Raw genomic sequence first — 27,111 nt, forward strand, 5'->3', positions numbered from 1 at the left:
GAAAAAGAGTGCGACGATGAGGAGGAGGACCGGAGATAAACGTTGATACTATAGCTTGCTACTACTGTAATTAAATGTTTATAAAAACAACTTGTTTCTTGCCCATGATGTATTTATCAGAGTTATTGACCTCACAATAAGCCAGATTTGAGTAACTGACAATTTGGTGCTGAAAGTTGAAGCAGCCGCCTCGGCAGAATCAATCAGATATGGACTGCTCATGGTGCTCAAAGTAGGCAAATTCCAGTAGACATAATTGATTTAAACAGTCTTCATTTAAATGAGACTTTACTAACAACAAGATGACTTTGTTTTGGAGCCTATTTCTTTTCATTTAAAAAAATAAGAGGTGGGCCTACCTTTTTGACAGATGAAATTAGACTATTAGCTGCAATATCCATAGATTTGTCTGCCAATTCCTCCACCCACCATGCACTCTTTAAATAACAACGATTCACTGACACGGAAGTAGGCTAAGTAAAAACCTGGACTCCAATTGAGGGGGTACGAGGGGGTATTTTATTCAAAATTGCAAAAAGTGATCTATAAGAGCTCTTTGATCCACGATACTTTATGTTACAAACAAGTTGTAAGTATCTGGGAAAGACGTGACTCCGATGCATATGGTGAAATCATTGTTTTGTTTCTTTGACATTCAGAGGCTGAGCTACAACCTTCTGTAGCCGAGGTAAATAATTGACTTTGCTTGGGAATGAGCCTAATTCTCTCACTATCAATTGATTAAGCTATTCACTTTCTGTACAATGGAATATGTTTTAACCCAGATAGTTTAGGGAAACACTTGTGACCTTCTCTTGTTGGGTTATGCCACAGAAGAAGAGTAGCCAGCAGTTAAAGCATTTTTCTGTGTCGGTAGGCCTACTCTGTCTTTTTTTCACGGGGTAGACCAGTTGAGATCTAGTTCTCATTTACAACTGCGACCTGGCCAAGATAAAGCAAGGCAGTGCGACGCAAACAAGAGAGTTACACATAAACAAACATACAGTCAACACAATAGAAAAGAAAAATTGAAAAATTCTATGTACAGTGTGTGCAAATGTAGAAGAGTATGGGGGTAGGCAATAAATAGGCCACAGAGGCAAAATAATTACAATTTAGCATTAATACTGGAGTGATAGATGTGCAAATGATGATGTGCAAGTAGAGATGCTAGGGTGCAAAAGAACAAGAGGGTAAATAATAATATGGGGATGAGGTAGTTGGGTGTATATGCTATTTACAGATTGGCTGTATACAGGTACAGTGATCGGTAAGCTGGTCTGACAGCTGAAGCTTAAAAGTTAGAGAGGGAGATATAAGACTCCAGCTTCAGATAATTTGTTAATTAATTCCAGTCATTGGCAGCAGAGAACTGGAAGGAAAGGCGGCCAAAGTGTTGGCTTTGGGGATGACCAGTGCAATATACCTGCTGGAGCGCGTGCTATGGGTAGGTGATGCTATGGTGACCAGCGAGCTGAGATAAGGCGGGGCTTTACCTAGCAAAGACTTCTAGATGACCTGGAGCCAGTGGGTTTGGCGACGGATATGTAGTGAAGGCCTGCCAACGAGAGCACAGGTCACAGTGGTGGGCAGTATATGGGGCTTTGGTGACAAAACAGATGGCACTTTGATAGATTACATCCAGTTTGCTGAGTAGAGTGTCTGGGGTGGAAAGGTAGGCAAAACTTTTAAAGTACCATGCTCAGATTCTTAATGACGTCTCAGATTGGTTTATTTGCAAACAGAGACAGTTTTGTTGCAAACAAGACACACACTGATTTGGCATTAGAGAAATATGATAAGATGAACACATAGGCATATCTCTGTCCATTCTTATACTTTGTAATTTGAGTAATTTGTGTGGTTTAAAAAATATTATGCTTATATGTAAAATTATGTAGAATTGTATGAAATGTTAATAAAAGGCTATTGTTTCTCGGACCTGCAAATACGATGACAGATTCATGCACTTACTATAAACTAGATCTTTCTACTCTTGTCCACGGTTGTCAGTGAACCCACAACCGTCTGGCCCACAGCCCTCTGCGCTATAGAAATCCTGTGTTGCCATGTGATGCTTACAGGACAATGATAAAATCATTTATAAGGTTAAAAGATTAAATAATTCTACCCAGAAACTTAACCATTACGGATTAGAGGTTATGTAGCATGGATAAGGAGTAATTAAAAATATTAAACATAAGTCCGACTAGGTAAGACTGGGAGAGAGAGGAATGTGTGTGTGCCCAAGAAAACACCTAGAACAATTAAACTGTGGTTGAACCGACCCGGCTATAACTCTGAGAACGTACGATAGGACAGGGAGTACCCAAATCAAATCAAATTTATTTATATAGCCCTTCGTACATCAGCTGATATCTCAAAGTGCTGTACAGAAACCCAGCCTAAAACCCCAAACAGCAAGCAATGCAGGTGTTGAAGCACGTTAGCTAGGAAAAACTCCCTAGAAAGGCCAAAACCTAGGAAGAAATCTAGAGAGGAACCAGGCTATGAGGGGAGGCCAGTCCTCTTCTGGCTGTGCCGGGTGGAGATTATAACAGAACATGGCCAAGATGTTCAAATGTTCATAAATGACCAGCATGGTCAAATAATAGGTCTGGGACAGGTAGCACGTCCGGTGAACAGGTCAGGATTCCATAGCCGCAGGCAGAACAGTTGAAACTGGAGCAGCAGCACGGCCAGGTGGACTGGGGACAGCAAGGAGTCATCATGCCAGGTAGTCCTGAGGCATGGTCCTAGGGCTCAGGTCCTCCAAGAGAGAGAAAGAAAGAGAGAGAGAAAGAGAGAATTAGAGAGAGCATACTTAAATTCACACAGGACACCGGATAAGATGGGAGAAGTACTCCAGATATAACAAACTGACCCTAGCCCCCTGACACAAACTACTGCAGCATAAATACTGGAGGCTGAGACAGGAGGGGTCAGGAGACACTGTGGCCCCATCTGATGATACCCGGACACGGCCAAACCCCTCCAGGTTTCCCTTATCTGGGGGGAAACGGAACTGTCAGCTGGGTAGTGATAAACTATGGTGAGAATTCTGGAGAAGAAGATAGCTCTCCTAATGTTAGTGTGCATGTGCTTGCAGAAGAAGAATGGTATAAAAGGAATATCTTTGTATATGAACGACAGAGCTCTCGTGAATAAACCTTGATTTGATTATTGTGAGCTGGGAATTCTGTCGGTTTCATTTAATCCAGAACTTTACACACTCTGGTTTGCAGACCGATTAGAATCATTGAAATGTATAAACATTGATAATAGAATTCCATATCAGAAAATAACAGTTTTTAATATGGCATATCTAAGCCTCTGGTCTGTCCATGAAGTGAGGGTAAATGGTAGGCATGTTCACTGCTATCCACTTTGTTTTAATTATTATTTTGGGTATAGGGGAGTGTCACTTTTATTTTTAAGCCTCCTAGAGTGTTTAGGTAAAATATATTTTGCAGAGGGGAGGGACATCCATTTTCATTTCAGACAGGTCCTTTTTAGAAATTAGTGCTCACTCCCTTGTTACTTTTAATTCACAGACCCTCTGGAGTGAATAAAAAAAACACATTTATCATTGCATTATGCAATCTCCTGACATAAGGTAGGATGGAAATGAAGATATTTTTTATATTTTTTTTTTATTTTTTTATTTTGAATGCTTTTGATCGCAAGCTGGGAATAAATGTAATTGTAATATGAACCACAACCCAGTCTAATCACAGTCAAAAAAGAGAAGCCTCTTCTCCACCAACCAACACTGACAACATCTTCACAGTCTTCTTCTGGTTGCACTGTACAACAGAACAGATCATGCTAGGCGCATCATAGTAATTGCAGCAGGCGGAGAGCCCCTCATTCAGCTGTGTTGACTGTGTGAAGTTCGTCAGGACAGGAAGCAGAACCCGCAGGGTTTCGCAGCAGGAAAGAAGGGGGCTCAACGGGTGGCAGAGAGAAAGCAGCCAGCCCTGTTATTATTGGACTATTATTGGCCCCTGTGATCCTCTAATGGCACTGGGGGTTGAACCCCAGGATCCTGGCATCACTCACTGTGGAGGGATGGATGTAGTCTAGAAGGCTGTCTCTGCTAGTTGACTGGCTTTAGCTGCCTGGTTTTCAACTAAGTGTAAATGCTAACACCTTTAGAGCATTTAGATTTTTATTTAACTAGACAAGTCAGTTAAGAATAAATTCTTATTTACAATGACGGCCTACACCGGCCAAACCCGGACGATGGTGGGCCAATTGTGCACCGCCCTATGGGACTCCCAATCACGGCCGGATGTGATAAAGCCTGGATTCGAACCAGAGACTGTAGTGATGCCTCTTGCACTGAGATGCAGTGCTTTAGACCGCTGCGCTACTCGGGAGCCTCGAGTGTGTAGCAACGGTAACTTTGGAAGCACACAATGACAGCCCACACAGTAATGATTTATACGTTTATGATAGAGCCATCATGTCTAGCAATAGCACAAATTACACTCGTGGAGAGGAACTGGCAAGATTGGGAGGCGATCTTCTTGAAAATCATGCTTGATTGTTATATTTGCCTATTGAACATGACAATCTGAAAAATGATTGGGAATTTAAATATCTATATGTTTTATTTACAGTAAGTACATCTGTTCTGCTGTTGTCTAGGGATATTTAAAAACTAATCTGGAGGTGTTACAGTGGCTGTTTCCCGAACGGCACCCTATTCCCTATATAGTGCAATACTTTTGACCAGAGCCCTATGGGCCAGAGACAGTGTGTGAGGGGAGTCTGGAAGTTGGTCTCCTCTACACCTTCAGAGAGAGGACATCTGAAGTACAGTATGCAGCCTCTCTCACTCCACAGAGGACCATCTTTCTGTGCTGCTGGCTTCCCTGACCTACTTGGTCTTCATTAGGCAGCAGGCTGCTTAACATAAGATGACAGCTCCACTAGTACTGTACAAGTCAACTCTAACAAGGTGCACTAGCTACCCTTCACTGCTGAATCCTAAAGCATGGGGAACTTTGAATAATAACTTGTAGTTGGTTGCTCAGTTTGTTGCCCAACAAACAATGTAACCAGAGAGCCAGCTACTTGTCAACACTTTTCCAGATACATTACCCAAATGGTGCATTTGGTTGTATTAAGCATTTCGCTACACTCACATTAACATCTGCTAACCATGTGTATGTGACAAAATAAAATGTGATTTGATTTAATACTGCTTCATCACATTTTTTATTGAGGCAATATTACAGTAAAGGAGGCTTAATGAGATCTGTAGTTTCCAAGTGAAAAAGAAATAACTCATTATTTTCAACTTAACCTTATACTCGATACTTCACATTGTATGTTCAGATAGTATTAAGACTAAGGGTCTGTTCAAAGTTGTGGAAAAAGCCGTTTGAATGTCCCAACCTCCAATCACAGTCATTGCCAGTAGGAGAAGGCTAACTACAGTTACAGTGCATGTATATGTTTAATTACAACAGTGTTGCATGAAAACTATCCATCTGTCTGTTTCATAACTATTAATGAGAGTGGTTACGGTTAGTGAGTAATTGGTCTCTGAGGGAAAAGGGTCATTACACAGAGGCAAGGAGAGCAGATGGAACAAAAGGAAGAGAGAGAGATGGAGAGAGAGAGACAGCAAGCGAGAGAGCGAGAGAGAGAGAGAGAGAGACACCGAGAGATGGAGAGCGAGACAGCAAGCGAGAGAGAAAGGGTGAGAGCGAAGAGAGAGGGGGGATAAAAAGAAAAAGAGGAAGAGAGCATAGAAAGATCAGGTAGTTAGCTATCCCATTTCCAAACATACCATCAAGCATTTGAAACTCCACTGGGAAGCAATTTTCCTAACAAACAGAAGAGAATAGAGAATTGTAATTCAAGGCAGGGATCTGACAGACACACGGAGAGAAGTGCTTGCTTGACAGTATTAGAGTGCTGTCGACAGACAGACCAAGTTGTCTACATTTCAAAAGGGACTCAGTTCTCACCTTTCATCAGTTGTCCTCTACTGCTTTTCTCATGTTTCTTTGGAGCCAGCAACATACGTACATTTGACTACCTGAACAACTGAGAAAAAGAACCATACAGTGACAGCATTATCAAAAGCATTCACGGAATCCTGACATTACACTACTGCTTCAGATATTGTCTTTGCATTCCATTGCCCGGGTTCATATTCTGAACATACCAAATATTTCAACCCTAGGTGTGCATCCCAAATGGAACCCTATACCCTAGTAAACTGCAGTGCACTGTATATGGAATAGGGTGCCATTTGGGACAGAGATTAGGTTTTGAAGTCTTCCTAATTACAGATAAATTATCAACTTCTGTTACAATCAGGAGTAACCAATCAATCAATTATCTAGTCTCTTACTATCCTGTGGATTACCCCTCTGTAAAGGGAATCCAACAACAACAACCAACTCTTCCAGGGTTATGATATAAATGAATCATGATATTTCAGGTCTACTTCACAATAGTAGTGACAGGCAACTGAACGTTCAATATCTTGCTATTATCCTTTTTGAAGTACAGAGATCCATCATGTGATGTCTCCTGACAATCCTCAGCCATCCCATTAGAGTTCCACCCAGCTCTACCTGTCTGTAATGAGAGGGCCACCTCCCCATCCATCTCCCTGTCACAACAGACGTTGCCAGGGCCTGGGTGACACACAGAGGTGAAAATGTGACATCTATATGGCCTTCAAAAGTCTCCAATTCACAGTGCTGTCATGTAGTGAGTGAATTTCCGTCTGGACTTAGCTTTGACTATCATTCACAGTTTTGGTTAGGTACAGTAAGTGAATGTAAAGACCAGGCATTTGACCGGTCTTACTCATGCAGTTTGAGATATAGAGAAATGTGGAAAAAATAAGAACACCTCACTGTAATACCAACATCATTTAATACAATTTTACACCACCACCGCAGCAGTGTATTGTTGCTCTAAGGCTTTTCTGAAATGATGCATGATTTGGTTCATTTGATTTAAAAGGACCCAAGCTGCCTATATCAGGCAGACAGAAAGAATAGAGACACAAATAGAATACCCATGGCCATTAGATTTGTGCATTGTTGTGCTTTGGGGATGTCAAAAACAACTTGAAATGTTCAAATTAGCATGTACAGGATATTCATTCTCAAAAAGTCACTAAGGAAACGTATCTAAATGCTGGACAAACTGCATTCCCTAATGGAGGAGTGGAGACATCAGAAAAACACATCAGATTGACAGTGAAAACCTCTCGACGGTCGTTTTCAAAGCGCATGTGCCAAGCGTTTTGATGTCTGTTTATTTTAGAAAGCCGGCAAACAAAAGCCTTGGAGTCACAGAAATGCAGGCCAACACTACTGAGCGACAACACATATCTCACTATATGGCCACCTCTTTATGGTTTGTGTGTTGCTTGGTCGGACATAATTATTATAATAATGTGCAATCATTGGATGCTCTCCTGTGTTGGAAGTGTCATTGGTTTAACCCTTGGATGCATAACCTATGGAACTAACACATTTCCATAACAGGTACCTCACATTAGATTATGTTATATAAAATATAAAAGGGACAAACTGACCAATATGTTACAGTACAAATCTTCATCAATAAACGAGATGAATTTGACACATTTGAATGTAATTTGTCACTGTGCACCTCCGTGGCCCATGTTATGCATCTACGGAAGGCGTAAAGAATAAGCAATTCATGGCCAAGGCAACGATTACAATATGTCAATATCAAACAGGAGTCCGGCAAAGTTATTGAATGAAGCAGGAGACTTGCATAATTTAAGGTAACTGTCCAGTAACCATTATTTTATCTCATACCCAAATAATGTTGTTGACTCATCCTATACTCATGTGGCCAAAGCATGAATTACAGAAAAAGTCTCAAACAGACCATTTAAAAAAATGCTTTCCATTTCCTCAAAGAGAATAATATCAGTCAGCAGTCTACTCGCATTAATGTTTTTAATGACTGGTATATTTCACTCATATTGTAATTCATTATAGGTCATATTTCATAGAAATCTGTAAACACTGGACAGTTACTTTATACAGTGGATTTTTTCTCTCTCTCTGTAACACTAACAATTTAGGTGTTAGATGTTTAATGTGATATTTGTATTTATTATGGATCCCCAAGCTACTCTTCCTGGGGTCCAGGAAGAGTAGTAAACAAAATCATTAAATTACACAACAGATTTGTGTGCCTGTGTGTGTGTGTGTGTGTGTCTCTTCACAGTCCCTGCTTATCCATAAGGTGTATTTTGATCTCTTTTTAAAAAATCTGATTTTACTGCTTGCATGAGTTACTTGATCTGGAATAGAGTTCCATGTAGTCATGGCTCTATGTAGCACTGTGCACCTCCCATAGTCTGTTCTGGACTTGGGGACTGTGAAGAGATCTCTGGTGGCATGTCTTGTGGGGTATGCATGGGTGTCTAAGCTGTGTGCTAGTCGTTTAAAAACAGACAGCTCAGTGCATTCAACATGTCAATACTTCTCACAAATACAAGTAGTAATGAAGTCAAGCTCTCGTCTATTTTGAGCCATGAGAGACTGACATGCATATGATTAATGTTAGCTCTTTGTGTACACTTAAGGGCCAGCCATTCCTGAGTCCATTTTTGTGGCACCTGACCACAGGACTGGACCTTAGTAGTCCAGGTGTGACAACTAGGGCCTGTAGGACCTGCCTTGTTGATATCTTTGTTAAGATTCCCACTAGTTTATTATTAGCTACTGGTTGCAACAATATGTTTTGACCATGACAGTTTACAATCCAGGGTTACTCCGAGCAATTTAGTCTCCTCACTTCTACATTATTCATTACAAGATTTTGGGTTTAGTGAATGATTAGTTTTTAAAAAACAATGTAAAGCCCAGCTCTGTGGAGTGTACGGCTTAGTGATCCTATGGACAGATACTCCAACCTCCGCTGTGGAGCTTTGCAGCTCCTGCAGGGTCATCAAATCAAATGTATTTATATAGCCCTTCTTACATAGCTGATATCTAAGTGCTGTACAGAAACCCAGCCTAAAACCCCAAACAGCAAGCAATGCAGGTGTAGAAGCACGGTGGCTAGGAAAAAATCCCTAGAAAGGCCAAAACCTAGAAAGAAACCTAGAGAGGAACCAGGCTATGAGGGGTGGCTAAGTCCTCTTCTGGCTGTGCCGGGTGGAGATTATAACAGAACATGGCCAAGATGTTCAAATGTTCATAAATGACCAGCATGGTCAAATAATAATAATCACAGTAGTTGTCGAGGGTGCAGCAAGTCAGCACCTCAGGAGTAAATGTCAGTTGGCTTTTCATAGCCGATCATTAAGAGTATCTCTACCACTCCTGCTATCCCTCGTGACGGACGGTCTTCTTTGTTGCCTCTCTGATTAATGCCCTCCTTGCCTGGTCCGTGAGTTTTGGTGGGTGGCCCTTTCTTGGCAGGTTTTTGTGGTGCCATATTCTTTTCAGTTTTTAATAATGGATTTAATCGTGCTCCGTGGGATGTTCAAAGTTTTTGATATTTTTTTATAACCCAACCCTGATCTGTACTTCTCCACAACTTTGTTCCTGACCTGTTTGGAGAGCTCCTTTGTCTTCATGGTGCCGCTTGCTTGGTGGTGCCCCTTGCTTAGTGGTGTTGCAGACTCTGGGGCCTTTCATAACAGGTGTATATATATTTTTACTGAGATCATGAGACAGATCACGTGACACTTAAATAAAGTCCAGCTGTGTCTAATCTAACTAATTAAGTGACTTCTGAAGGTAATTTGTTGCACCAGATCTTATTTAGGGGCTTCATAGCAAAGGGGGTGAATACCACTTTCCCATTTTGAATTGTTTTGAATTTTTTGAAACAAGTTCTTTTTCAAATTTCACTTTACCAATTTGGACTATTTTGTTTATGTCCATTACATGAAATCCAAATAAAAATCTATTTAAATGACAGGTTATAATGCAACAAAATAGGAAAAATGCCAAGGGGGATAAATACTTTTGCAAGGCACTGTACATAGACACATAGGCTTTACACAGAGCCAGTGCCAGGTCATTAGTAAAGATTGACAAAAGTAAGGGGCCTAGAAAGCTGCCCTGGGGAATGTCTGACTCTACTTGGATTATGTTGGAAAGGTTTCCACTAATTAACAACCTCTGTGTTCTGTTAGACGGGTAGCTCTCAATCCACAATATAGCAGGGGATGTAAAGCCATAACACATACGTTTTTCCAGCAGCAGATTATGATCAATGTGAAAAGCTGCATTGAAGTCTAACAAAAGAGCTCCCAATCTTATGATTCATTTCTCTCAGCCAATCATCAGTCAATCAAATTTCAATCAATCAAATGTATTTATAAAGCCCTTCTTACATCAGCTGATGTCAAAGTGCAGTACAGAAACCCAGCATAAAACCCCAAACAGCAAGCAATGCAGGTGTAGAAGCACGGTGGCTAGGAAAAACTCCCTTGTCATTTGTGTAAGTGCCGTACATGTTGAATGCCCGTCCCTATAAGCATTGCTGAACATTTGTTGTTAATTTGTTTACTGTGAAATAGCATTGTATCTGGTCAACACAATTATAAACACAGCTATTATGTGATTTACTGGTAATTTACTGATAATCAATTTTCTAGCTGAAAGAATAAGAACCAGAATGTTACATGGACCTGAATGTTGATGGTTGTCTGATTCGATACTTTTTCAGTAAGGGTAATATTCAGAAAATATATTAACAGTCTCAAATTCCCAGGTCTGAATTAGTTCATATGTGGTGCACATAAAAACCAGAAGCCTCTATAGCCCCTAACAACTGTAGCTAAATGCATCCTTGACAAATGGATTTCACCATGTGGCGCAAGCTCAGGATGGGAGGGGAGTGACCGTGTGATGTTAATGGATCTAAACAAGGCTGTGAAAGGCTCTATCAAACGTACTAAAATGATATAACACACTACTGTACAATTTACTGTTGATTACAGGTCTATTTCAAGTGGATGTTGTTTACAGTAAAGGACACATTACTGCAACATATTTTCACATTTCCATGGCCTTTAGTTTGGGGGTGTTAATATGGGTAGTCAAAGTGAGGCATGCGTGTGTGTTTATATATATATGCTTCAGAAATATTGCTGAAGGAAAGGAAGGATGTCACCATGGAAACTAAATAAAACCTTGTTGCAAAATTTGTGCAAACATATCTGATACATTCAATAACAGCTTGAACAATGACAAAATCTAATATGTAGCCACCAACAGTGGAAGTGACTCTTTGGTTGATGTCAATAAAGACACTGGTTGATTTCAATAAAGGCATGGAGGAAGACAGTCCTGGCATAATCAGCCACTGAGAACAGATAGTGCTCTACGACAGGCTCAATATGCAAGATGGATACTACATACTTAGATGGTTTTACATTCAAGTATCTACTAACAGTTTAAAATCACAAACTTAGTGGGAATCTGAGGCTTCTGCGTATGAGCAGTGTGTTTTTTCTTTATTGACTATTGTCTTTGAAGTTTTTATGTTAATTACAACACGTTTTACTGAACTATGTTTCCTAGAGGGAAGCTGCTGGGTGAGTGGATGGGGAAGCAAAGCCATGGGGGGGGGGGAGGGGTTTTCTGGAATACCAAATAGGGCATTCTAAAATGCCCAAATCTCACAGCACTGTGAACACAGTTGTATAAATGAAATAATGATGAAATATGACGTGATGCTACTTCTTATTATTTGTCAAAAATGTTTTGTTTTTTAAAAAATTACTGTGACTATCATTGGGATCAAATCCACCACCAATACCATGAAGTTTGAATTTGGAGTAGAGAAACAGCGATAGAGCATTCAAGGTTAATTCATAAGAAGCTAACAAGTTTTCACTGCGTTGTGTTCCCATGACTGGCTTGTCTGTGAGAATCACTATCAAGCAGGCGGGCTGGCTGTGCAAAAGCCACCCCTGAAGCAGCAAGACAGGCCAGCCACATCTCTAAACTAATTTTAGCATGTATAGTACAGTGGATATACTATAGAAAACTATCCAATCCACAGGAGTAAGACAGAGGAACAAGAAAATGAGCTATGAGGCTCTCAGTGGCCTACATTCTCCATTCAGTGTTGGGGCTGTTTCTTATAAGACATTGAATAACATTGTGCAACACTAACGGTGGTTTGAGGCTGACTCTCCAAGACATTAAATAACATGGTTCAAGGCTGCCCTGACTGACACTCCAAGGAGTGCACTCGAAGAACTCAAAATCTGGTGAGGGATAGAAAATTCTCCTCAACTCTGTGATTGAAAACCCTATATAATTTTGCTCCCTAAAGTAAGGAACTATTGTCTGACCAAGCCAAATCCTCAGATTTATCACAAAATGCCAGTTAATAAATGGTTTAGATGCTAACAGATCACTAGGCCTATGCCAAATACTTGTGGATGGCCACATAGGTGCCAGAGCCAGACAGACTATTTATATTCAAAACAGAATTTGATATTCTTTCTAATAGTATCTTTAACATTACTTTGCCAAGGGAAACCCTCAAACTAACACCTTTGCAACACACAGTAAGGTGATCTATCTAGGAACTGTAGTGTAGTGCCATGGTTGTTATAGTTAGTTGTTATCCTGAACCTAGGTATAGTGCACTCACTGCTATCCAAATCAGCAGATCCATGTTACTGTAAGGGCATACCAAAAGAGGCAATGCTATTTGTGACACGCCAGCCCAACGTGGGTGGATGACGCTAGTTCCTACTTCACAGTAGGGCCTTTAAAAAATATATGATTTGTGTACAGAAATGCCTTCTTGAACATGTGAAATGTCATGTGCCTTAAATACAACATTTTATGTGATCCTTAAATATGAATACAATTTTAAATTAGGAGCCTAGTTTAGACAAGGAGAAAGCACTGCTATATAGGGAAAAAGACCGGATCCTTCCTGGCTAGCCATGATTGGATGAGATAATGGAGGGGTTTGACCATGCTGATGGTTGGCCATGTGTTTACATGTGAAATCTTAAAGAGATGGGTGGGTCTATGGCTTAAGAGGGTGTGAACGATGTTGAATGGGCATAAACAAAGAGCTCTCAAGCACTCATCAAAATCTTTCTTGTCTCCTAAGTGGGATAACAAGTTTATACATGTTTAAAGCAGCATAACTGTCCCATGTGTCCTCCAATCACAGTGAATGACATTTCATTTTGGAGCTCTGAATCTGAACCTTTGTAATCTGTAAAAACAAGCATTTGGGATTTTTCTACATTAACACCAGTTGGGATGGGCCCTCACATTTGTGTTCAGGAGGCAGAGTACTGACGATCACCCAGCTGACAGTGGAAGGAGACACTGATGGCAGCTCCATAAATCAAAGCAGACAACAGCACGAGGACACTGCTCAAGTGCTCTCTGGATTTGTATCACGTGTCTTCTGCACACTGACCTGACCTCCTTCATTCATCTGCCTCTATGATGAAATCCAGGGCGTACATGTCCCACGTGTACACACCCCACTGTCTTACACCCTCCTCTATCCCATTACAATATATGACCTGTACGCTGCAAGTCTGAACAGGTCAGCTTGAGTTCATAGTCTGATGGCGAGAGACTGTATTGTTATCTGTTGCAGGCCATCAATCAATATTTACAGCTTTGTCCAGCCTAGCATCCATATTAGTGTGAAAGGAAATGGTTTGGTACTGTATGGAGGTTGCGTAATTCTCAAAAAATGGTGTTTGCAATGTATGCATATACATTTCCTGTCTGCTGTCATAGGTCAACGATGACGTCATTCTGTTAAGAGTACAGACTCCCATAATACATAGTCACATTAAAATTAGAAAGTGCGAGAAAAATAAATGTCAGAGAAAAACCTGCTGGAGGCTGTGTTCTCCAGTGCGCCAGGGATATACGTCAGAGCAGAATCTCTGTCTTTCTGAGGAAAGAAATGCGTATCCCTCCCACTCACTCTTATGATTCAGCCCAGCCTGCAGAGCGTGGGCTCAGACTCCTTTCTCTTTCACACAGAAAATAGCAAAAGCTCCAACACACTTTTCTCTGCCATTCTGTTCCAAATGCAAAGATGAGGATCTGGACCAAATATGTTTTATGTAAAGGTTGAATACCCAAATGCATGTCTGCGTATATGAACATTGTATGGACCCACCAGTGAACTGGCTGTTAACCATATTTTAATGGTATTCTATATGTAATCCCTCTGTCACATGTAGAATAGTTAACTGTCGGCGGAGCAACAATGTGAATGCAAACAACAGTTTTAATTCCCATTTCTGGCAACGGAGCAGATTGCTGGCTGGCTGAGAATATAGCGATAGTCACTGATGTCACCCCAATAGGATGCTCCTATAGGATTTTGATCTATAGATTCAAACATATTGTCGCTACCATTTGCAATTAAAATAAATCACCATGCATTACCACACTGCAGATGTAGGATATGGATTGGAAAGCAAATTAAAAAACAGCATAAAGACATTCATAATGTATAGGTGACAACATCAACTGCATACATAATCCACTTATGGTAATCAGTATTACTTTCAAGAGAGGAAAATCAAATTCCATCATATTTCAAACAACAAGCTTTGATTCCTAACAACCGACACCCTTTGAAACAGAGCTATTTAGGTTGTAAAATAGTTCTGGCTAAATTCCAAAAGAGCGAGAGAGAGAAAGATGCACCATTTGTGTTCCACATGAAAACATGTCCTAGAGGCATGCACTGTCATTAATGTGCTTCCGTACTTTCCCTCCTCACCAAACAAAGAGCAAGCAAATATCAAAGGCCTGTAGTGCTAACATATTCACTTGGAAAATATGCTAGCTATCTGCATTGATTTACAGTTCCTGAAAGAGCACAAACACTAGAAGCAGAGAAACAAAAAACAGCATTTAAATTCAATAACAAATTGAAGACATACAAGATCTCCTTGGTCCATAATTTGTTACATTTCTTCAAGACTGTGAAATCATATTGAGAATAATCTATTTTACTCTAAGAGCTGAGTCATAACTGCACAGATAAACTACTAGTCGTGACAATCCACAGAACATTCTAAAAAATGAACTTTATGATGAATGTACCACAGCTAATTGTTCAGTGCACCCAACCATGTTTAATTTTGAAACGGTCAACACATCATTAACATATCCTACGGCTTTATAGCCAAGATAGCAGACAACAACCAAAATAATATACAGTCTATACATGTCACTGCCCTTTATGTAAATGCCTCAAATTATCTGTGGGGTGGGGGTGGGGGTGGGGGGGGGGGGGGGGGGTTAGAAGCCTTTCTGGTTTATAGTCTTCAGAGTGAGTTAATCTGGCCTGAGCTAATTACTGCAAACTAAGGAACTTTCTCTCACAGACACGTACACACACACACACGTACACACACACACACACCTCTCCTCTCCTCAACCCTAAAAGTCTGAGTCAGATCTTAATTACATACACTACCTACGGGAAACATTTATTCATCAAATGGCCCATTTGTTCCCTGTAGATCTACAACAACCCACTCCTCCAGCCTTATCCTCCTGTTCAGTGCACTGCAGGGGGCTCTAAACATCCCTATCTCCCCACTGCAGAGAAACCTGGCTTCCATGAATCCATGTTAGGAATGAACCATGGTGTCTCTGTAACACAGCACTACTGACTATGTCACGTGTTTCTTTTGCTCTGCATCTATCTACTCGCTCAGGCTTTGGATTAATCCATTTCCAAAATACTGGGCAGCTCTGTAGAATGGACTCTGTTCAGCAGCAGTCTGTTGACATGCAATGTAATCTCTCTGATATTGAACACATCCTTTTGCCCTTTGAATTTTCATATATCTGTATTATTTTTACGCACACAGAAGAATGGATTGGGTTGCAAAATAAACCCCAAATAAACCCACTGTACATTATCACAGCAGTTCACAACTGCTGTCTTCTTCATGAAGAAAACCAATGCAGCTTTTCAAGAGACTGATATTTGGAACAGATTCATGCATGGGTAATACACTACATGACCAAAAGTACAGTGCCTTGCAAATGTATTCATCCAACTTGGCATTTATCCTATTTTGTTGCATTACAACCCGTAATTGAATTAGATTTTGGGGGGGGATTTCATGTAATGGACATACACAAAACAGTGCAAATTGGTGAAGTGATATTTGAAAAATAACTTGTTTCAAAAAAATAAAACATGGAAAAGTGGTGTGTGCATAGGTATTCACCCCCTTTGCTATGAAGTCCCTAAATAAGATCTGGTGCAACCAATTACTTTCAGAAGTCACATAATTAGTTAGATTAGACACAGCTGGACTTTATTAAGTGTCACATGATCTCAGTATATATATTATATATACATACACATATATATATACACACATGCATATATATATATATATATATATACATACATATATATATATATATATATATATATATATATATATATATATATATATATATATATATATATATATATATACATACATACATACACACACACACACACATCACATAATTAGTTAAATAAAGTCCAGCTGTGTCTAATCTAAGTGTCACATGATCTCAGTATATATATTACATACACACACACATATATATACACACACACACACACACACACACACACACACACACGTATTTATATATATATATATATATATGTATATGTGTATATACACACACACATATACATACATACAGTGCCTTGCGAAAGTATTCGGCCCCCTTGAACTTTGCGACCTTTTGCCACATTTCAGGCTTCAAACATAAAGATATAAAACTGTATTTTTTTGTGAAGAATCAACAACAAGTGGGACACAATCATGAAGTGGAACGACATTTATTGGATATTTCAAACTTTTTTAACAAATCAAAAACTGAAAAATTGGGCGTGCAAAACTATTCAGCCCCTTTACTTTCAGTGCAGCAAACTCTCTCCAGAAGTTCAGTGAGGATCTCTGAATGATCCAATGTTGACCTAAAGGACTAATGATGATAAATACAATCCACCTGTGTGTAATCAAGTCTCCGTATAAATGCACCTGCACTGTGATAGTCTCAGAGGTCCGTTAAAAGCGCAGAGAGCATCATGAAGAACAAGGAACACACCAGGCAGGTCCGAGATACTGTTGTGAAGAAGTTTAAAGCCGGATTTGGATACAAAAATATTTCCCAAGCTTTAAACATCCCAAGGAGCACTGTGCATGCAATCGATAATATTGAAATGGAAGGAGTATCAGACCACTGCAAATCTACCAAGACCTGGCCGTCCCTCTAAACTTTCAGCTCATACAAGGAGAAGACTGATCAGAGATGCAGCCAAGAGGCCCATGATCACTCTGGATGAACTGCAGAGATCTACAGCTGAGGTGGGAGACTGTCCATAGGACAACAATCAGTTGTATATTGCACAAATCTGGCCTTTATGGAAGAGTGGCAAGAAAGCCATTTCTTAAAGATATCCATAAAAAGTGTTGTTTAAAGTTTGCCACAACTGGGAGAGTTTGCCCCACCTGGGAGACACACCAAACATGTGGAAGAAGGTGCTCTGGTCAGATGAAACCAAAATTGAACTTTTTGGCAACAATGCAAAACGTTATGTTTGGCGTAAAAGCAACACAGCTGAACACACCATCCCCACTGTCAAACATGGTGGTGGCAGCATCATGGTTTGGGCCTGATTTTCTTCAGCAGGGACAGGGAAGATGGTTAAAATTGATGGGAAGATGGATGGAGCCAAATACAGGACCATTCTGGAAGAAAACCTGATGGAGTCTGCAAAAGACCTGAGACTGGGACGGAGATTTGTCTTCCAACAAGACAAGGATCCAAAACATAAAGCAAAATCTACAATGGAATGGTTCAAAAATAAACATATCCAGGTGTTAGAATGGCCAAGTCAAAGTCCAGACCTGAATCCAATCGAGAATCTGTGGAAAGAATTAAACTGCTGTTCACAAATGTTCCATCCAACCTCACTGAGCTCGAGCTGTTTTGCAAGGAGGAATGGGAAAAAATGTCAGTCTCTCGATGTGCAAAACTGATAGAGACATACCCCAAGCGACTTACAGCTGTAATCGCAGAAAAAGGTGGCGCTACAAAGTATTAACTTAAGGGGGCTAAATAATTTTGCACGCCCAATTTTTCAGTTTTTGATTTGTTAAAAAAGTTTGAAATATCCAATAAATGTCATTCCACTTCATGATTGTGTCCCACTTGTTGTTGATTCTTCACAAAAAAATACAGTTTTATATCTTTATGTTTGAAGCCTGAAATGTGGCAAAAGGTCGCAAAGTTCAAGGGGGCCGAATACTTTCGCAAGGCACTGTATATTTACATACATTCATACATACATACCAATTGCGCAAGTTCTAAAAAATATCCGAAACTTTGAACATCTCACGTAGCACCATTAAATACACGATTAAAAAATGGAAAGAATATGGTACGACAACAAACCTGCCAAGAGAGGGCCGCCCACCAAAACTCACAGACCAGGCAAGAAGAGCATTAATCAGAGAGGCAACAAAGAGACCAAAGATAACCCTGAAGGAGCTGCAAAGCTCCACAGCTGAGATTGAAGTATCTGTCCATAGGACCACTAATCCGTACACTCCACAGAGCTGGGCTTTATGGAGGATTTGCCAGAAAAAAGCCATTGCTTAATGAAAAAAATAAGCAAACAGGTTTGGTTTTCGCCAAAAGGCATGTGGGAGACTCCCCAAACAAATGGAAGAAGGTACTCTGGTCAGATGAGACAAAAAGTTAGTGTTTTCCTTCCAAAAACCTGTCTGGCACAAACCCAACACCTCTCATCACCCCGAGAACAACATCCCACAGTGAAGCATGGTGGTGGTAGCATCATGCTGTGGGGATGTTTATCATCGGCAGGGACTGGGAATCTGGTCAGAATTGAAATAATAATGGATGGCACTAAATACAGACAAATTCTTGAGGGAAACCTGTTTCAGTCTTCCAGAGATTTGTGACTGGGACCGAGGTTCACCTTCCAGCAGGACCATGACCCTAAGCATACTGCTAAAGCAACACTCAAGTTTTCTGTTTTCATGTCTTATTTCTTGTTTGTTTCACAATAAAACATATTTTGCATCTTCAAAGTGGTATGCATGTTGTGTGAATCAAAGGATACAACCCCCCCCCCCCCCCAATTTTTTTTTAAATATATATTTTAAATCAAGGTTGTAAGGCAACAACATAGGAAAAATGTGAAGGGGGGTGAATACTTTCACAACCCACTGTATGCGGACACCTGCTTGACGAACAGCTCATTTTAATATCATGGGCATTAATATTGAGTTGATCACTCTTTGCTGCTATAACAGCCTCCCCTCTTCTGGGAAGCCATTCCACTAGATGTTGGAACAGTGGAAAAGGTTGAGAGCCTCAAGTTCCTTGGTGTCCACATCACCAACAAACTAACATGGTTCAAGCACACCAAGACAGTCGTGAAGAGGGCACAACAAAACCTATTCCCCCTCAGGAGACCGAAAATATTTGGCATGGGTCCTCAGATCCTCAAAAGGTTTTACAGCTGCACCATCGAGAGCATACTGACGGGTTGCATCACTGCCTGGTATGGCAACTGCTTGTCTTCCGACCGCAAGGCACTACAGAGGGTAGTGCGTATGGCCCAGTACATCACCAGGGCCAAGCTTCCTGCCATCCAGGACCTCTATACCAGGCGGTGTCAGCGGAAGGCCCTAAAGATTGTCAAAGACCCCATCCACCCCAGTCATAGACTGTTCTCTCTGCTACCGCACGGCAAGCAGAACCGGAGTACCAAGTCTACATGTACATATCACCTCAATTACCTCGACACCGGTGCCCCCGCACATTGAATCTGTACCGGTACCCTCTGTATAGAGCCCCGCTATTGTTATTTACTGCTGCTCTTTAATTATTTGTTACTATTATCTCTTACTTATTTAAAGGTATTTCCTTAACTGCATTGTTGGTTAAGGGCTTGTAAGTAAGCATTTCAATGTAAGGTCTACTACACCTGTTGTATTCGGCGCATGTGACAAATTTATTTTTAATTGATTTGAACATTGCTGCAGGGACTTGCTTCCATTCAGCCACAATAGCATTAGTGAGGTCAGGCACTGGTGTTTGGTGATTAGGCCTGGCTTGCATTCGGTGTTCCAATTCATCCCAAAGGTGTTCGATGGGGTTGAGGTCAGGGGTCTCTGCAATCCAGTCAAGTCCTTCCACACCGATCTCAACAAATTATTTCTGTATGGACCTTGCTTTGTGCACTGGGGCATTGTCATGCTGAAACAGGAAAGTGCCTTTCCCCAAACTGTTGCCACAACGTCATTGAATACTGTAGCATTAAGATTTCCCTTCACTGGAACTAAGGTGCCTAGCCCGAACCACGAAAAACAGCTCCAGACCATTATTCTTCCTCCACCAAACTTTACAGTTGGCACTATGCATCGGGGCAGGTAACAGTCTCCTGGTATCCGCCAAACCCAGATTTGTCAATTGGCCAAATGGTGAAGTGTGATTCATCACTCCAGAGAACGCATTTCCACTGCTCCAGAGTCCAACGGTGGTAACGACGCTTGGAATTGTGCATAGTGATCTTAGGCTTGTGTGTGTGTCTGCTCAGCCATGGAAACCCATTTCATGAAGCTCCCGACAAGCAGCTCGTGTTGACGTTGCTTCCACAGGCAGTTTCGAACTAGTGAGTTTTGCATCCGAGGACAGACAATTTTTACACGCTACAACACTCGGCGCTCCCATTCTGTGAGCTTGTGTGGCTACCACTTCGGGTGTGGCTAAAATAGCCAAATCCACTCATTTGAATGTCCACATACTTTTGTATACATAGTGTATATCTCATTCATGAATAGATCTGAAACGCACAAATACCTATATTGAGCAAATCCTTTCCATTGAAGAATCAGCTACCACCTACTGTGACAGCTGGATCCATTCCGACTGCATCATCATCCTCCCATACACGAAGGCTGCGCATCCCAAATGACACCTTATCCCAAATGGCACCATAGGGCTCTGGTCAAAAGTGGTGCACTATATAGGGAATATGGTGTCATTTGGGATGCAGAAGCCTTTCAGCTGGATGGATGATCCCACAGAGCTGATTGTTCCACACTTCACCACTTATTAACTGCAGTGCCAGACAGCTCTGAGCAACCTCATTGGCTTTCACACCAGAGCTTTGGCTTTCACACCACAGCTGTGAGATGAGGTACAGTACCCTCCCTGGGTAGCTGATTCCCATCTTTGGCTGTTTACCAAATGGCACCCTATTACTTACAAAAGTAGTGCACTACGTAAAGAATAGGTTGCCATTTGGTAAATACCCAAGGATGGGAATCAGCTTGGGTGCCATTTGGGACGCAAGCTTTGTCTTCCTGCTTATCTCCAGTGAGTGACAGTGGAATTAGAGCATGCACATCCAGTCCCAGTCACAGGTGGATAGGCTTTCATCTGTGTTGATCAAAGGAGAAGGTCCAAACATGTACAGAAGACGTCTGTCACTTTGCATGACTCTTAATAGTTGCTACCCACATGAAAAAAATACTACACTATAGTAAAAACAATACAGTGAACACTAGTATTCACTGTAGTGTTTTGCAAACTTTACTGTCGTACTTACTGTAGTATACTGTCATATTTACAGTTAACTATAGTACAATTACTGTAGTAAAATAAAACTGTAGTGTATACACTGTAGTAATTAATGTAATGAAAAAAATAATCACATTTTGCTGCCTTGAAAATTCAAATCTAAAAAGGGAATTACATTCCATTTTTTCCCCTGCAGATCTACACAACCTATTCTACATTTTCAAAGTGAAAGAAAAATGTCCAAATGATTGCATATGTCTTCACACCTCAGCGTTAATGGAAACCCCTTTGGCAGCCATTACAGCTGTGAATAATTTAGAATAAGACTAACTTTGCAAAACTCTTCGGTCAACATTTATCCATTGTTTTTGTCAAGCTCAGTACATTTATTCAAGCTCAGTAAATGTGTTTGGGAATCATTGATGGACAGAAATATTCAAACCTTTTATAAAAGGAAATTTAAGTCAGGACTGAGACTGGACCACTCAGGAACACTCAACACCTCTTGGAAAGCAATTCTGATGTGCCTTTGGCATTACAAATTGTGTAACTGTCTCGCTGAAAAATAAAACTATCCCAGGGTTAGGGTTTCAAAAGACTGAGGTGGGTTTTCCTCTTTTTACCTGCGGTTTGCTGCTTTCATATTTATTTTGATCCTAACAAACTACCCAGTCCCTACAGGTGACAAAAATGCCCATAACATGATGCAGCCACCACAACACTTGAAAATAGAGGGTTTAACTCTGTGTTGTATTGAATTTGATCCAAGCCTGTAGTTTTAAATTTAAGCCAAAAAGTTCATTTATTTGCGGTGTTGTCTTGCAGTATTACTTAACGGACTTGTTGCAAATGTAATGGATGATTTTGAGTGGACATTTTTAACACAGGCATCCTTCTTTTCACTTTGTCATTTAGACCAGTAATGTGGAGTGAATGCAATGTTGTTGTCGTATGCATTTCAAGTATTGTGTTAGTAAGCTAGTTGCAAGGCCTCAATTTGAGATGCCCCTACCCGAGTAAGAACAAAACACAAACATGTTTTTCACATCTCTAATTTCTCCAATGAAATGGATGGTTGTTTAAAAATATTTAACTGCAAAAGTGGTTCAATGAATAGAAATTGTGACACACATGAGCTCAAAAAGTGCAGAATAATGCCTGGCTGGAGAGGGGGGTGGGCCACAAACACACAGATACAATAGGCAGAAATATCAAATTTGATTATTTATGATGAACGCAAGCTTACTTTTTGGTAGCTGATTAATAGACAACTCTCATTCAGATTAGGGTTAGTGATACTCAGTGAAGTGTTGTGTTGAATTTGCCCCAAACATAACGCTTTGTATTCAGGACATAAAGTTAATACCTTTGCCACATTTTTATTGCAGTTTTACATAACTGCCTTGTTGCAAACAGGATGCATATTATGGAATATTTGTATTCTGTAAAGACTTCCATTTAAAAACATACTTTGGTTAGTATTGTGGAGTAACTACAACATTTTTGATCTATCCTCAGTTATCTCCTTTTACAGCCATTAAACTCTGGAACTGTTTTAAAGTCACCATTGACCTCATGGTGACATCCCTGAGCGGTTTCCTTCCTATCAGAGTTAGGAAGGACGTCTGTATCTTTGTAGTGACTGTGTGTATTGATACACAATCCAAAGTGTAATTAATAACTTCACCATACTCAAAGGGATATTCAATTTCTTATTTTGGAATTTTTACCCATCTACCAATAGGTGGCCTCCTTTGTGAGGCATTGGAAAACCTCCCTGGTCTTTGTGTTTGAATCTGTGTTTAAAATGTACTGCTCGACTGAGGGACCTTACAGATAATTGTATGTGTGGGGTATGAGGTAGTCATTCAAAAATCCTGTTAAACACCATTACTGCACACAGAGTGAGTCCATGAAACGTATTATGCGACTTGTTAGGGAGATTTTCACAACTGAACTTATTTAGGCTTGCCATAACAAAGGGGTTGAATACTTATGGACGTAAGACATTTCAGCTCTTAATTTTAAAATGAATTTGTAAACATTTCTAAAAACATAATTCCACTGACATTATCGGGCATTTGTATTTATTATGGATCCATGCTGCAGTTGTGTAAACAACAATGCCACAGATGTCTCAAGTTTTGAGGGAGTGTGCAATTGGCAAGATGACTGCAGGAATGTCCCCCAGAGCTGTTTCCAGAGAATTGAATGTTAATTTCTCTACCATAAACTGCCTCCAACATAATTTTAGAGAATTTGGCAGTATGTCCAATCAGCGTAGTGTGGGAAAGCGGTTTGCTGATGTAAACGTTGTGAACAGAGTGCATCATGGTGGCAGTGGGGTTATGTTATGGGCAGGCATAAGCTACGTACAATGAACACAATTGCATTTTATTGATAGCCATTTTAATGCACAAAGATACCGTGACGAGGCCCATTGTGAGGCCCATTATTTTTAAGGTATCTGTGACCAATAGATGCACATCTGGATTCCCAGTCAAGTGAAATCCCTAGATAAGGGCCTAATTTTTTTAAATTGACTGATTTCCTTATATGAACTGTAACTCAGAACGAGCTACAAAAATCTCTGAAACTGGAAACACTTAGCTCCCTCACTAGCTTTAAGCACCAGCTGTCAGAGCAGCTCACAGATTACTGCACCTGTACATAGCCCATCTATGGTTTAGCCCAAACAACAACCTCTCCCCCTACTGTATTTATTTTGCTCCTTTGCACGCCATTATTTCTATCTCCACCTTGCACATTCTTCTACTGCAAATCTACCATTCCAGTGTTTTACTTGATATATTGTATTACCTTCGCCACCATGGCCTTTTTTTATTTTTGCCTTTACCTCCCATCTCACCTCATTTGCTCACATTGTATATACACTTACTTTCTACTGTATTATTGACTGTATGTTTGTTTTACTCCATGTGTAACTAACTCTGTGTCGTTGTATGTGTCGAACTGCTTTGCTTTATCTTGGCCAGGTCGCAATCGTAAATGAGAACCTGTTCTCAACTTGCCTGCCTGGTTAAATAAAAGTGATATAAAAATAAATAAATACAATCTTTGAAATTGTTGCATTTTGCATTACTATTTTGGATTAGTATATGTTTCCCTAAGAGTTGTACAAAGTTAGTAGAATCGTATTCATTCAAAATGATTCACAGCTGTAATGGCTGCCAAATATGCTTCTACTAAGTATTAACTCTTGGGTAGGAAGACATACGCAATCAAGACATCTTCCTTTTTAACTTTTAATTCAATTGGACAATGTTCTATAATTTTTCTTTCACTTTGAAAACGTTGATTAGGTTGTGTATATCAAATGTAATAATTTTTTTTGTGAAAGACTGTGCAAGGGGTGTGTTAGGTGCCTCCTAAGAAGCGGTAGGTGCAGGAGTCAGGAGAGCAAGGAATTCCAGTTTGCACAGTCGTTTAATATAAGTCCCAACCCATCAACAACAGGCAGGGAAAATCATGAAACACACGGAGGAGAAACCTCTACTCCTAACACAGTACCAATGGTACAACGACTGTGAGGGAAAAAACCCTGTGGCGCAAACACGCACCCCTAACAGAGCTAACACAGCAAAATAATCCTGGACAAAGGCTAGCAAGCAGCGGAGGTTAATAAACTCACTGAAATGAACTAATCAGACACAGGTGATAACAACAGACACAAACTAAAAGGAAAAATGGATCGGTGGCAGCTAGTTAGCCGGCGACGACGACCGCAGAGCACCGCCTGAACAGGGAGAGGAGCCACCTTTGGTGGAAGTCGTGACAGTACCCCCCTCTTGACGCGCGCCTAGAGGACGACCCGGAGGACGAGGCGCAGGGCGATCCGGATGGAGGCGGTGAAACTCCCTCAGCAGAGATGGATCCAAGACGTCCTCCACCGGCACCCAGCATCTCTCCTCCGGACCGTACCCCTCCCAATCCACGAGGTACTGCAGGCCCCTCACCCGATGCCTGGAATCCAGCATGGATCGCACTGCATACGCCGGAGCACCCTCGATGTCCAGGCGGGGCGGAGGGACCTCCCGCACCTCAGCTTCTTGAAGCGGACCAGCTACCACCGGCCTGAGGAGAGACACATGAAACGAGGGGTTAATACGGTAATAAGGGGGAGCTGTAACCTATAACACACCTCGTTTATTCTCCTCAGGACTTTAAATGGCCCCACAAACCGCGGACCCAGCTTCCGGCAGGGCCCCGGTGTTCTGCGGTGGCGGACAGCGCTTGCTTTCTGCTGCCCTTCGGCCCATTTCAAGTGCCCGTGGACGGCCTCCCAGGTCTCCTTCGAACGCTTCACCAATACCTCCACCACAGGAGCCTCGGTCTGGCTCGGATGCCATGGTACCAGGACCTGGCTGATACTCCAACACGCACTGAAAGGGTGAAAGGTTAGTTGAAGAGTGGCGGAGTGAGTTCTGAGCCATCTCTGCCCATGGAACGTACCTCGCCCACTCCCCTGGCCGGTCCTGGAAAAACGGCCGCAAAAACTTACCCATATCCTGGTTAACTCTCTCCACCTGCCAATTACTCTCGGGGTGAAAACCAGAGGTAAGGCTGACCGAGACCACCAGACGGTCCATGAACGCCCTCCAAACCCGGGACGTGAACTGGGGACCCCGATCAGAAAATATGTCTTCAGGCACCCCGTAGTGCCGGAAGACGTGTGTAAACAGGGCCTCCGCAGTCTGTAGGGCCGTAGGGAGACCGGGCAAAAGGAGATGACAGGACTTAGAAAACCGATCCACCACGACCAAGATCGTTGTGTTGCCCTGAGATGGAGGAAGATTGGTCAGGAAGTCCACCGACAGGTGTGACCAAGGCAGCAGTGGAACGGGGAGGGGTTGTAACTTCCCTCTGGGCAGGTGCCTAGGAGCCTTGCACTGAGCGCACACCGAACAGGAAGAGACAAACCCTCACGCCCTTAGCTAAAGTGGCCCACCAGTACTTCCCCCTAAGGCATCGCACCGTCCTATCGATACCCGGATGACCAGAAGAGGGTAACGTGTGAGCCCACCGAATCAACCTGTCGCGAACACCAAGCGGGACGTACTTCCGTCCAGCTGGGCACTGAAGTGGAGTAGGCTCTGACCGAGATGCCCGCTTGATGTCCACGTCCACCTCCCATACCACCGGTGCCACCAGACAAGAGGCCGGAGGTATGGGGGTGGGATCGATGGACCGCTCCTCTGTATCATAAAGACGGGACAGTAAATCTGCCTTAGCGTTCTGGTACCCTGGTCTATACGATATCCTAAATCTGAATCTGGTGAAAAACATGGCCCACCTTGCCTGGCGAGGGTTCAGTCTCTTCGCCGCCCGGATGTACTCCAGATTACGGTGGTCAGTCCAGATGAGAAAAGGGTTTTGAGCCCCCTCAAGCCAATGTCTCCACACCTTTCGAGCTTTTACGACAACCAGCAACTCCCGGTCCATCACGTCATAGTTC

At 41.5% G+C, this 27,111-nt stretch overlaps 1 protein-coding gene across 6 annotated transcripts in view; it reads right to left on the reverse strand.

Moving 5' to 3' along the window:
* The window catches only part of LOC110508699 (disks large-associated protein 1-like), a 120,243-nt gene that overhangs the window by 45,194 nt on the left and 47,938 nt on the right, over window positions 1–27,111 (reverse strand). For 4 of the 6 annotated variants that reach the window (XM_090225618.1, XM_090225617.1, XM_090225621.1 and 1 more), the window contains exon 3: window positions 25,613–25,730. The exons of the other annotated variants lie outside the window; for them this stretch is intronic. The gene's annotated coding sequence lies outside the window, so the exon portion shown is untranslated. The remainder of the gene's footprint in view (window positions 1–25,612; window positions 25,731–27,111) is intronic. 6 annotated transcript variants of the gene reach the window in all.

This window comes from Oncorhynchus mykiss, chromosome 28 (assembly GCF_057628025.1).
Source record: "Oncorhynchus mykiss isolate SJ-2025 chromosome 28, ASM5762802v1, whole genome shotgun sequence".
Lineage (NCBI taxonomy): Eukaryota > Metazoa > Chordata > Actinopteri > Salmoniformes > Salmonidae > Oncorhynchus > Oncorhynchus mykiss.